Genomic DNA, 12789 nt, shown 5'->3' with positions numbered 1-12789 from the left:
TTGGGTTTGTCCTAAGAGAAACCCTGTCCTGTTGAAAAATGAAGAAAGGTTCCACAGCCATTAATGCCTGTAACTCTGAGACTCTTCTTGCTGAAGTTATTGCTAGGAGCAGAGAAGTTTTCCATGACAAGAATTTTATATCAGCTGTGCTGGCTGGTTCAAAAGGAGGCAGTGTGAGTTTTTCTAAAACAAAGTTGAGGTCCCAAGTAGGTACTGGTGCTCTCCTTGGGGGTCTTATATTTTTTGACCCTCTGAGGTACTGTCGTAGTAGAGGATGTAAAAAAAATAGGAGGTTCCGTATTGTAATGAGCTGAAATGGCAGAGGCATGGATTTTAATAGATGAGAAAGATAAGTCTTTGTCCAGCATCTCAGTTAGGTATTGTAAAATCTGAGGTATATTAGGGACAAGTGGTTCGAGTCCTTGTGCCTGGTTCCAAGCACGGAATCTCTTCCATTTTTCTGCATAAGATTTCCTAGTGCTGGGTCTCCTGGCTTCTAAAATGACATCCATAACAGCTTTAGAGAGAGGTGCAGTCTGAGTGGCTACATTATCTGCCATGCTGCCAGGTTTAAGGTTCTGAGTTGACTGTGCAGAATCTTATTGTTTTGTTGTGTCAGAAGATGAGGAATTTGAGGTAGAAGCCAAGCTGGGCCTTGAGACAAACTCTTTAGGATTGGGTACCAGTGCTGGCATGGCCAGTCTGGGGCAATCAGGATAATTTTTGGCCTTTCTTGTCTGACTTTTAGTGGCACCTTGGTAAGAAGAGGCATTGGAGGGAAGGCATAGACTTGTCAGGCCTTTCCAGCTGAATGATAGAGCATCCACTTTCCATGCTTGAGAGTGATAAGTTCTTGTGCAAAATTTCTGTATTTGGTAACTGTGAGGGGAGGCAAAAAGATCTATGTCTGGGCGTCCCCATTTCCTCGTTATCATGCTGAACACTTGTGGATTTAGCTTCCATTCGTGAGGATCCATGAGATTTCTGCTTAGCTCGTTTGCCAGTGTATTATTTGTCCTGGCAGGAATTGTGCCTGCAGATGTACTTGATAGGTCAGTGCTGTGTTCCACAAAGTCATGGCTTGTCTGCATAGGGGGAATGAATGTGTGCCCCCTTGCTTGTTTATGTACCACATAACTGTGGTATTGTCCGTCTTTATTAATAGTTGTCCTGGATGTAGTAGGTCCTTGAAAGCTGTCAGGGCATTCTGTACAGCTAGCATTTCTTTTTGATTGATGTAAAGATGCATTTGTTCCTTGGGCCACGTGCTGTGAATACATTTTCCTGCCATATGTGCCCCCCAGGCATAATCCGATGCATCCGTTGTTACTGTCTGCCTGGCTGTGGGTAAGGTTAAATGCTGTCCCTTGTTGGGGTGACAGACCTGGGACCACCATCAAAACTCCTGTTGTAGGCAGGGAATTAAAGTTATGATTGTCTTCAGGCTGTGACAATGCTGAGTCCAAACACTTTTAGATACCATTGTAGTTTCCTCATATGCAGTTTTGCATATGGAATTAGTAGAATGCAGGATGCTATGAAGCCCAGGGCCTGCAGAATTTTTCTTGCAGGGAGCTCGGTTTTTGTTGCCATCATTTGAAAGTAATGAGTCAGTTGCCTTTGTTTGTCTGGCATGAGATAAGCCATCTGGGCAGTTGTATTTAAGCTTGCACCCAGGAATATTATCTCTTGAGAGGGCACTAGTTTTGATTTATTTTTGTTTATTGTGTACCCTAGGCAAATTAGCAATCTTTTTACAAACACCAGATGCTTTAGAAGAATGTCCTTGCTCTCTGCTTGAAGAAGGCAGTCGTCCAAGTAGGGATATATTTGAATTCCTTTTTGTCTGCAAAATGCAATTACTGGTGCCAGGCATTTTGTGAAGACCCTGGGCGCAGTAGATAAGCCAAAGGGCAGTGCAGAGAATTGGTAATGCGTTGAGCCTGCTATGAATCTGAGGTATCTTATGCAAGACTGTCTGATTGAGACATGCAGGTATGCCTCCTTGACATCCAAAGTAACTAGCCAAGCCTTCTTGCCCAGCATGGGCAGAAGTCGCTGTAGTGTTAACATTTTGAATTTTGGTACATCCAGGAAAGTATTTAGGATTGACAGGTCCAGTATTGGTCTCCAGGCTTTGTCCTTGCTGGGTACTAAGAAAAGTCTTGAGTAAAATCCTTGTCCCTGTTCTTGCTGTGGACCTTTTTGAATAGCTCCCATGTCCATAAGAGCAGCAATTTGTTTTTGTGCCTCTGCCCATTGGTTTTGTGGCAGGTCTGGCATATGTTTTGGTTTTGGAAGCGTGTGGAAGTAGAACCTGTAACCCTGATAAACAATATTCAGCACCCATTGGTCCTGGGTGATCATGTGACAATTTTTAGAGAAAAGTGCTAGCTTTCCCCCTAGGGGTGCTGTTAAAAGGTAAGTGCTTGGCGTTTGTAGAGGGAAGTCATTGGGACTGTTTCCTGTAAAGTTGTGATTTGTCTTCCCCTCCTTTGGGGGCTGAAGCACCCCATTGTTTAGGTCTATAGGAGCCTTGGGGCTGAGATCTGCCTCTTGGGCATCTGTATCTGCCTCTTTGTGGCCTGTCTGACACTGGAAAGGACCAATTTTTTGAAGGCCAGTTTCTGCTAAATCTAGGTGGTTGAACCTGTAAGAAATCTTTCACTGTCTGCATTGATTTTGCTTTATCCTCCATTTTCTTTAACACCTCTTCTGCCTTAACACCAAACAACATATCATGCTCTAGTGGAGCATCCAATAATTTTACTTTAACATGGTCAGGTAAACTTTGTTCTTTCAACCAAGCATGCCTTCGAATAACAGAGCCTGTAACTGCAGCTCTACAAGAAGCCTCTAATGAATCAAAACAACATTGCAGAGTATGCTTCCCACTTGTTCAACTGCATGCAATAAATCCTGCATTTCCTTACTGTCAGGACTTTCTGAATTTGAAACCATTTTCTGTTTTAACAATGACATGAGGTACTGTTGATATTTAAGCATGTGAAACTGGCAGGTTAAAGCTCTTACAGCTAAAGTAGCATAAGTGTAAACTTTTTCCCCCCATCTGTCCAAAGCTCTGGATTCCCTATCCGAGGGGACAGGGTTTTTAGCAGTGGAAACCTTAACCCCTTTAGGACCCTGAGAAATTGATTATGGGTCTGCAGCAGGGTTTTTGTAGAGAAATTTATGAGAGTCAGGGACCCTGCAGTACCTGTCTGGCTTAACTGGTGCAGGGGGTAAAGAATCAGGATACAGAATGGATTCAGAAAAAACATCATCAACAATTTCAAGCACAGGGGGGATAGCCAGGGGCCTGTGCTGAGGCAATAATAGGAAGTCTCTGAGCCTTTTCTTGGATTCTGAATAATACTGGCTCTTCCAATTGAAATGCTCCCTCATGGTATGCAGGGTTTCCCCAAAAGAACAATTCTCAGGCGGAGAGGCTGAAGGTATAGACTCTTCTGCATCAGAGTCCTCATAGGGAGGGAGAGAATATCCCTGATCAGAAGAGGAATCAGAGGAAATGGAAACCTGGTCAGAGGAATCATAATCAGTGCCTTGCCTAGGCCTTTTGTCAGGAGGGGGATGGGAACCCCTGATTAAATTAATTAGGTCTTCAGCCATTTTAAGCATCTGTTTCTTTGGCATGGATGACTGTTCTGGAGAATGCTGTACTTGTTTCCTTGTCTTTAATGGTGTTTTTGACTTTGTCTTTGCTGCTGTAGTGCTCAGAAGCCGATGCCTACTCAGCGGCTCTGGACCCATCTGACGGAATAGGTTCTGTAGGCCCAATACCTTGAGTTTCCACAGGCCTCGGTGTCTCCACGTGGCTGTCAGTTACGGCCTGTGGCTCTGAGGTAGCGGGTGTCAGGGGTTGCGAAAGCACCTCACTGAGAACCGGCGACTGGCCTAGAAGAGGCTTTGTCGTCGGTTTTGGACCTCAGATGCCTGTCCTTTTCTTTGTCTTTGCGTTTTTTATAAATTCCGGTCGTCGGTTGTTCCGACGGCATAATGTAATTAAACCTTCGGCCAAAATAATGTAAAGCAAAATCAAACCGACGTTTAATAGTGCGTTTATTGAATCTAGCACAAAACCGGCAACTAGTAATGTCGTGGTCAGGGCCTAGGCAAGGAATACAGTAAGAGTGAAAGTCCTTATGAGGCATTTGCTTCCCACAAGAAATACAATTATTAACTTTTACTGACATCGGTCTGGAGCAAGAAAAAGTTTCCCAACGGGGTACTTAGCTTTACTGAAGACTTCGGATCAGAAACTCAATTTTGAAAATCTCAGGAGTCGGCCGACCGGCACTTGAGAACTGCTTTTGCTTCGGGCACCACGCAGCAAGAAAGACTGAAGAAAATAGCGTTGGTTGCAACTTTTATACCCCTGGCGCATTGACGTCAGGGAAGAGGCGACAGCAACGGACGCTGGGCCGAGACTTTGGAACTCGGGCCGACTGCGGGTCACCTGCCAGCAGGACAACTAAGTGTAATGACTGCAACAATGAAACACGATGAACATCAGGAAGTCACATACATATAAGTTAGGAGATGTTAAACTAGGAAAGCCAATGGCTGAAAATGACCTAGGAGTGTTCATCAAACCTGGTCTGAACTATGAAGCACAACTAGAAAAGGCAGAAGAAACAGTAAACGAAGTGGTATATATTCGGTGGGAGCAAAGACTCCAGGAATTGGGAGGTTATAGCCCCATGATATTGCATGCTGGTGAGACATACTGCTGCATGCCTGAATAACCTACAAGGAAAATTACATGAATCAACGGGAAACATCCAAATGCTGGTCATGAAGGTTATCAAGGGTATGGAAGGTAAAAGCATGAAAACATATGGAAATGCCTATCTTGCATTCATTAAGTACTGGGGCGAAGACAGAAGGGATAGCATATGAGAGAAGAGAATGGCATGTATTCTAATGGTTAAATGTGATGAACCTGGAATGGCAAAGGATAAGTTAAACTCATTGAAACCTCAACTCTCAAAATTTCTTGTGAGGTCACAGTGGCTCAAGCCATACTTCACTCTTACCAAGTGTTTTCCCCTCTCCTATGTGACCATGAAGTTAGATATAGGTATGGGGGCATGACTGTGCAAAGTAAGTTGGGAGCTTGCACCCTGAAATCAAACAAAAAATAGAAATTTTACTTGTAGTTTTCGTAGGCGCAGGATTCAATAAGCTTAACTCAGTCAGCATGTTTAGCGTGTGTGTGTGTGTTGGGGGGGAGGGGCTTGTTCAGATGTATTTTAGTTAATCCAACAAAGTGCAGCCCTATATCAGACAACAATGTAAACTTCTGGTCTATAAAGACAACAACAACCCAAAAGCATGTTGTCTCTAATAGCTACTGTGTATTGATTTATACTGTTACAGTATGGTAGTAGTTATATATATAGGTGGTCTCTTTCATGTACAACTAGTTGATATCTTGCATGTTTCAGAGACCTAAAATGGCTTTGGCTATAAATAACATGTATATATTTCTAATGCAAAAAACATGAGATATAGCAGCGTCAGTGCACTTTGTCATGAGCTGCTTTCAACAGTGGAGAAGTTTTAGCAGCAGTCATATGGGAGTTGCTGCTAAACATCTTTCAAGTAGAGTTTAATTCTGCATTTTTTACCCTCATGTCACAGTAAAACAACATGAGGAAGGCGTAAAGTATCAACCATAGTACACAGAAATAAAGCAACATTACTACTTTGGCATTACATTTCCTGTGCTTCTACTGACTCTTGTATTTTAGGAACAGATTAGGGAATATATTATTGCCATGTAGTCATGTCCAGGTGTGGAGAAGTTAGTTTAGGTCTGAAGCCACCCCTTGCATATTACTAGGAGCCTAAGCATGCCATTTTACTTTTATACATTTGTGACACAAATAACCAGCAGCTAGCATCAACATGCAAAATGTGGCAAAAAAGGCTAGCAAATAATCAAGAATTAAATGAGATAAACCAAAAAGGGTACTCTAAAATAGTGATAACCTCACCTCTATCTCAGAGTTCAAAAATACTACTATAATTTCATTAGAAATGTTTGGATGGTTCTTTCTTACAAACTTACATAAAAATGAGAAGCACTGGGTGTCTAAGAATTCTGCAGTTGTACAACAGTGCACACCTCAAAAAAGAGTAGACTTTTTGAAGAACTGAATGACAGAGTGTTTTAGGAACACATAACTGTATTAAGGCAAGCTGAATCCATGAAGAATTAATTTCCGAAACACTGTATGAGTCAGGGTACAGAATGTGACAGGTTATAAGAAAGTGTATGCTCCTGGGGTGTGTTATTATGAATTTGAGCTGGTACGGCAGTGTCACGTGGAACCTGTGGTTACTCGATGGATGTGGTGCAGTAAGCATAAACTTATTTTTCATTTCTTCTGACACTATGAACAGTACCAGCTGAAACCACAATTGTGTACTTTATTCCAAGACATGAAAACTGAAACAAGCTGCAAATATTTTATTAAACACACAGCAACTATATGGAGTGACAAGGAAATTCAAGGCAGCCTGTCTCCACTTTCTAAACAAAAGGCAGATTGCTAATGGAATCATAAAATCATGGAGTAAGCATTTTACCACTGTATCAGGCGGAGCACATCTACTAAATTTACGCTTACATAGTGAATGACTTTTCCTCCAATAGGAAGACATTGAACAGGGCCTCCACATAGAGTTTAACTTTTGGTGGTGGGGGGAGTAAATAACCTACAGTTGGTCATATCAGTTCTAAATGAAATGGGTGTCACTTATGTAAAAGGAATGGAATGAAAAAGTTATATTATAAAATATAACATGCCACCTGCCTAATCCTTTGGAATATGGGCTGTATTCACAGCTGTAGCCTAGCCCAATGTATATGAATCTAGCCAGATAAGGAATGTTTTTTCTACTATCCAAAGGATAAAAAAACACAAAGAAGGAGCATCTTTAACAAGAAAAAAAATGAAACATATAGCATAGAACAAAGCAAAGCTCTGCAGAAGGCCATTGCATACTTTAAAAAAATGACAGAGGTATGGATTATGCTGTCCTTTGATGTACATGGCAAGTGCCCATTCATTCAAAAGCAGAAGGAAAACAGAGTCAAGCCTGGTGGTGCATAATGCTTGAGTGGGACAATGAAACCACAGACAATCTGGGACCACAAACAACAGACCAGCAACATGTTTAACTACAAAACAAAGGGTCTTTAAGTACAGATTCCTTAACCTACACTCAACGCTTTCAGAGAAACAGATGTATTTTATACTCTAATATACATAATGACTGAATTTAAGTTTAATACATGCCAGTGACTAGAAGGCAAAGGTAAGTATTTGTAACAGAGCCCTCAGGGATAGAAAATGGAATGGGTAGAAAATTCTACAGTAAAGAAAACTGCACTTCCTGAAGAACTCCCCAATTAGAAAATGTTTAAGATGCAAGAGAACATATTCTCACAGTCGGACAACACATTCCACGTTTCCCAATTACAGGAGACTTATGGCTAGAAACAGATGCAGCAAGCCACAAAACTGAAAGTAAATATGAATAACTGGTGCAGAAAAAAATCTGGGCTTTATTTAGTAAGCATTTAAGACCATGATGAATAGTAAGCAAAGAATGAAATTTCAGGACTTCCACAGAATAATGATAATTAGCAAAGTGCACGATAGACAGGCTGATAATACAAAAATTCAAGTCCCAAAAGTGAGAGTAATGTAGAAGATGGAAAAGAAAAAAAGTGCAACTACAAAATGGAGGACTGTAATGATAATAAATGTTCACAGTTTGTGTAAGAGACCCCCCCCCCCAAATGGATATCCTTGAAACTACATTGCTAAGCCCATATTGTGACAATCACAAAAACTTACTACAAAGAGATGCACAGTTAGGATGTCAGCAGAACATGGCGTATAGTGTGAAAGAATGCTAGGGTAGGTAAAGTTGGAAATACTTCTGCAAAGGAAATTATCACAAAACAAATGTAACAATTAAGAAGTGGAGAGCAGCCGAATAATTTAGTGCTAAGATCTCTGCTTTACAGCTCCAGGATTTGGGTTTCATTCATACCCCCTGGTCACTGCTTATATGGAATCCTGCATGTTTTTCCATTTCTACACGAGTCCTGCAAATGTCTTTCCATTTTCTAGCACCTTCTCAAAATATGATAGTTTGCTCACTTCATTTCCTTGCTTAACAAATATATGAAACTAATTTTGCCATCATCAGGGTTGTAATGACTTGCTCGACATTTTGTAGTTGGGTTACTTACATTCTCTCTCTAAGAAAGGCAAAATAATAAAAGGCATTGAAATAAGGCACACATAATTGCAACAAAAAACATACAAAAACATACTGATGTCACTAAGAATACTACCGGTATAGGTATACACAGGAGCAGTATACACAACATTTCGCCTTTCTTAATTTAGACAACATGCAGTGTACACCTGTGTAGGTTTTAGATAGCATTGCAGTGGTAATTTTTAACTAACAATGGAAGGATATCATATTACTTGGGCTGTGGAAAAAGTCAGAAGTAATTACACTTCACAGAAATGGAAGCAAGGGTGACATAGTAAAGTACAACTGATTGGGTCCAACCTCAGTAGTCATAAAAGTGATGGAAACACTTAAAAAGGAAAACAATTCTGAACATAAACGTTTATCGGAGTGAGTAACCTTATTTACTAATGTATGCAAATTCATTTGGTAACCACGATAAACTGACTGATCTTGAGAAGAGTCCATGTTCAGTGGCAACCCAGGGCAAAAAGCTTGCATGACAAGAACAGTTGTGTAGTGCTATAAGGCCTTGCGCACGTTTAGACCAGCTATTATGCAGGAGGGGAAAAAGTGTGGAGGTATCTCAATCTACAACCAGACTCACATCAAGGCTGGCAAAGCTGCATGATGCACTAGAGCTTCTTCATGGCCAAATAAATAGTACAATACCATAAATTAACTAACTATAGAACTCCCTCTATTTCACAAGACACCCAAAGCACCTATCTATAGGAACTAGAATCCCTCAATATTAAATCCAATACCATTTTCCTAGGTGATGTAAACTGTCCAACTATAGACTGGGAAACCTTCAGCACTAATAGTGCACAAGCACATATATTCCTGGATTTTGTCAATACAAATGCCCTGGAACAATTAGTTAGAGTACACACTTGGGGAATTGCATCTTGTATCTTGTCTTTACTAATATGGAAGCATCTTGCACCATACCTTGTGTATCTTCATCACTATTTAGTTCTGACTACAAAAAACAAAACAAAATTGAAACCAGAGATCCCTTCCACCCAAGAAAGTTCTTTAAGACAAACCACCTATCACTAGGTGATACATTGCCAAGCTTCAGATCTCCACCAAACCCAGTTAACTCCGCTAAATAAGTGGAATTACACTGTATCAACATGTAAGCAGCTGCATGGATGCAACTGTGCCTTGTAGGAACAAGTACAGGGCAAACCCACACTGTGGAACCATAATATCAACAAGCTTTGCAATAAAAGGAAAATAATTTTGACTAAAAGTAGGAAGAGTAGTTCCCAAATATAAGAGTCCTTGTCACTAACATAAACAAACTCAAGAGAGTAATAAAATCCACCAAAGCCAAGTTTGATGCTAAAACAGCTACCTATGCCAAAGACAATCACAAGGCATTTTTTCTAGTTTGTAATCTCAAAAGCACAATGCAATGATGTGGTGAGCTGATTGTGAACGATGTTACCTACACTGAGGCTGAATATATAGCGAACCTATTGGCTGATAAATTTAGCTATAACATTACCCCTCTCTCCACCACTCCATCTGTACCTTAATATATGCCTGAAACTGGCTCAATTTCAACTATCACACAGGACCAAGTCCTAAAAGTGATTTCAAACTCTAAAAATACTGCATCATTGGGTACTAAAAATATCCATGGATGCATCTTAAATAGCATGAAGCATGATTTAGCCACACAATAACAACACTGATCAAGCTTAACCTCCACAAAGGTTTTGTACCAAACAAATGGTAAACAGCTACAGTTATTCCCCTACATAAAGGAGGACCTTCCACAGACTCATGAAATTACAGTCCCCATAAGTCTGACTAGCCTCATATGCAAATCCACAGAAAGACTTATTATGGAACTAATCAAACAAAACACAGGGAGCCTCCAAACACTGGAAGTGGCTCAGTTTAGATTTGTCAAGGGCTGATCATGTTACTCAACCTGGTGCATTTTTTGAAATGGTCACCATAGCAGTAGATGAAGTCAAAACAGTACACACCCCATATCTTGACTTGGCCAAAGTAATTCCCCACTCAGGCATAGTAGAAAAGCTAAATAAACTGGGAACAAACCCCTATGTCACCTGCCAACTAGCTCACAGACAGAAAGCGGGAAAGTTACCTCCACAAAGAGATCAGTCATCAGTGGAGTCCTCCAGAGTTCTATACTGGGACTTCTCCTGTTTGGTATCTACTTTTCTGTAGTAAATGCCAATACCAAAGGCCTCTGGTTGACTAAGTCTGCAGATGACTGCAAGCTAGGAGCAGTCACTGAATCCCCAAATGACTCAGCCATCCTGCAGAAAAGTTTGCCCGAAATAAATAACTGCTGCCATAATCATGGAGTAAAACTAAATGCCAAAAAATTATATTACTATATCCTTTGGGAAGTTATCGATCCCAGGGAAATACCACACTGACAATACGCCGCTAAGTGTTGACTCAGTTGTTCAGGATTTGGGAACTTAAATGCACTGTGACCTAACGTTTGACCAACGTGCCCATTTTTGTAAGAATACTAACCTGTGGCAGATAAGAAAAGGTAATGAAACCTAGTGGAATGGTCAAATAATGGACACTTTAGATTCAATAAAAGTACATGCATGATATTCTGCTAGATCAGAAGAAAGCACAGTTGTGTAATTTGCACTTATAGCAGTAGATGTCCAAATTCCTCGCTGCCGAAGTAGCTTTCAGAATACAAGGATTGTTTCCCTACCTGGGAAACAGCAGTCTAGCTTTAAAAAGCTAAGGCTCCTAACCCCCTGAAATACCTTTGCTCTGACAACTTATTGGCTGCCCCCAATAAAAGAAGTCAGCAGACAGACCAATTATTTCTTCAGGAAATTCAAGTTCAGAGAGAGAGAGAGAGAACAGCCTAACAATCTTGAACCAATAAAACGATAACAAAGAAACGTATAAAGTAGAAATAGAAAGACCCTGAATTTATATCCCACCACAACCATATGCAAGAGTAGGGGGATTAGACGGTAGGTGTGACTAGTGTAGCAGTGAGAAATTTGAACATCTAATGCTATGGGTAAGTGAAATCTAAACACTGTAATATATTCATCGTTTTCACTACTGCAGTAGCCTTTAGGCTATATGTGTTTATTATCAAAGCCTATACAACCTGAGAAGGAGGAGCATACGAGTCCAGTAGCCCCTGAAGAATGGTCCTTACAAAGCTCTCCATGGACCTTGAAAAGGAATCTAGTCTGTAATGCTGTGTAAAGGTATGTATGGAGGGCCATGTAGCTGCTTCTAAAGTCCACCCCTTTCCAGTATACCATCAAAGAAGACAATGCATTAGTAGAATGTGCCTTGATACTGCTTGGGATGGATTTGCCATGGTGGGAACAACAAAAAGCAATAGCTGTAGACAACCACCTTGAAATTCTGTGTTTAGACACATGATGTTTCTTTTTTTGCCCATTGAGAAGAAATACATAGCTAACTAGCTTTTCAAAAGGACCTAGTTCTGTCAAAACAGTTCCTGAGCTGCCTATGCATGTCTAGAGTATGCAGACTCTTACTCCATGGCTTTTAGAAACTGGGTAGGAAACTGGGAGAATGATGGCTTTTTTCAAAGTAAACTCTGAAAACACTTTGGGCATAAAAAATGGGTTTATTCCTAATGTTACCCTACTTCTGTGGAATACCAGGTATGGTTCACCCATCATGATATACTGCAAGTCAGTTGCAGATGGTTGGCCTATGATGAGTATAGTTTTCCAAGTCAAGAAACTAAACTCAGCTTGATGAACAGGCTCAAAGGTTGACATGGCTAACTTTTCCAATGCATAGCAAGAGATCCCAAGGAGAAGCAACTTGTTTGCAAGGAGGTCTCAAGTGTAAAACTCATTTTTGAAACTGTTTTACCACAAACTGAAAAGAAAGAGGAGGACCCACGGGCAGACATGCTGAAATGCCTGCAAGATGAACCTTTACAGAGGAATAGGAGAAGCCAAAGGAAAGTAACTCACACAGTGGTACAAAATCTCTGAGGCGGCCCTGGCTCTTGATAGGGCATAAAAGAGAAAATTGCTTCCACTTTCCAATATATGACTTTCTAGCAGTAGGTTGCTTCCCTCCTTTAGTACCTGTTGCACATCTTAAGGATTATGTGCCTAAAAGGTATTAGAATTGAGTCATCCAGGCAGCTAGATGAACGTGATTGTGAATGGGGTGTATTAAACTCCCCTCAACTTGTGCGAGTAGAACCACTCTGTAAAAAAGCATGTGGTAGTTGCTCTTGGCCAATTCCATAAGAAGAGAGAAAGTAGAGTTGTGTAAGCAAACATACCTTAACAGTAGATGTTCAAATGATCACAGCTGCAGTAACGTTAGCTATATGAATTATTTCCTGTGAAGGAAATAACAGCTGGCCAGCTTCCAAAGCTTCAGAGTACCTTCCATGTACCACAACCGTCAATCAGCATGAGTTGATCAAATTAAGAGCTTTCATGCCATGAC

General features: G+C 40.7%; 1 protein-coding gene across 1 annotated transcript in view; it reads right to left on the bottom strand.

The window, feature by feature from the left end:
• LMF1 (lipase maturation factor 1) overlaps positions 1-12789 on the bottom strand; it is a 4369731-nt gene that overhangs the window by 2656512 nt on the left and 1700430 nt on the right. The gene's annotated exons all lie outside the window — the stretch shown is intronic.

Source organism: Protopterus annectens, chromosome 12.part0 (genome assembly GCF_019279795.1).
Source record: "Protopterus annectens isolate FY-2018-M chromosome 12.part0, PAN1.0, whole genome shotgun sequence".
NCBI classification, from domain to species: domain Eukaryota; kingdom Metazoa; phylum Chordata; order Ceratodontiformes; family Protopteridae; genus Protopterus; species Protopterus annectens.
The sequence above is the reverse complement of the archived record's forward strand: the minus strand, read 5'-3'. Positions and strand labels throughout refer to the sequence as shown.